Raw genomic sequence first — 1,329 nt, 5'->3', positions numbered from 1 at the left:
ATGGAGAAAGGAAATTACTCATTAGTGACTGAGTTTATTCTCATAGGACTGACAGACCAGCTGGAGCTCCAGCTGCCCCTCTTCCTCCTATTCCTGGGCATCCATGTATTTACTATGGCTTGGAACCTGGGCATGCTTATATTGATTAAACTCAGTTCCCACCTTCACACTCACATGTATTATTTCCTCTGCAGTTTGTCCTTCATTGATCTTTGTCAATCAACTGACATCATTCCCAAAATGTTGGTGAACTTTCCATCAGAGAAGAGCACCATCTCTTACCCTGCATGACTCAATTCTATTTTTTTTGTCTTTTTTTGCCATTTCTTAATGTCAAATGTTGGCTGTGATGGCATATGACTGCTATGTTGCTATATGTCACCCCCTTCTTTATAATCTCATTATGCTCTTTCAGATGTGTTCATGGTTGGTGGGCGGGGTATATGCATTGGGTCTTATTGGGGCCACAGTTCACATAGGCTGCATGCTTAGATTGCTCTTCTGTAAGGAAAATACCATCAATCATTACTTTTGTGATTTCCTTCCACTATTGAAGCTCTTGTTCCAGCACCTATGTTAATAAAGTGGTGACTTTGGTCTTCAGTGCATTTAATATCCTTTTCCCAACATTGACCATTATTTGCTCTTATATTTTCATCATTGCCAGCATTTTAAAAATTCAATCCACTGAAGGCAGATCCAAAGCCACCAGGACCTGCAGTTCCCATATTGCAGCAGTTGGTGTCTTCTTTGGCTCCACTGCATTCATATATCTACAGCCATCTTCAGTGAGCTCCATGGATCAGGGGAAACTGTCCTCTGTCTTTTACACTATCATTGTGCCCATGCTAACCTGCCTCATCTATAGCCTGAGAAATAAAGATGTCAAAAATGCCTTGAGGAAAGAGATAGGCAGAAGAAAATTCTAATAAAAGGAAAAATGTCAAATTAATGAATTTTATGGTATTTAATTGTGCCCTTAACTGATGACAGTATATGAACTATGCACTCATTCATTCATTCAATTCTTTAAAGTGAGGGAATATATAGACCCTTTAATACATTTCCTTTATCTATTACAGAGCAGTGCTCTCTGTAAAGAATCAATAAATTATTGAAGGAATAAATAAATAAATTTATATAAATGAGTTTTTTTTTTCAAAGCCCATTCAATGTTATGCTTATTGATAGGAGTTTTCTTCTTCCCAGGGATTTAGGTTAACCTTCAACTCAGTTTTGTTCCTTTATAGAGTACTTATGAATCCATAGCTTTGAATTTTCAGCATATGAAATTTCAAAGCAAATCAACGATCATGGATAGCACAGGAA

The 1,329-nt window shown here is 37.2% G+C and overlaps 1 pseudogene; it reads left to right on the top strand.

The window, feature by feature from the left end:
* Positions 1-929, top strand: LOC100617135 (olfactory receptor 150-like; annotated as a pseudogene).
* The last annotated feature ends 400 nt before the right edge of the window (positions 930-1,329 follow it).

Source organism: Monodelphis domestica, chromosome 4 (assembly GCF_027887165.1).
Source record: "Monodelphis domestica isolate mMonDom1 chromosome 4, mMonDom1.pri, whole genome shotgun sequence".
Classification (NCBI taxonomy): domain Eukaryota; kingdom Metazoa; phylum Chordata; class Mammalia; order Didelphimorphia; family Didelphidae; genus Monodelphis; species Monodelphis domestica.
The sequence above is the reverse complement of the archived record's forward strand: the minus strand, read 5'-3'. Positions and strand labels throughout refer to the sequence as shown.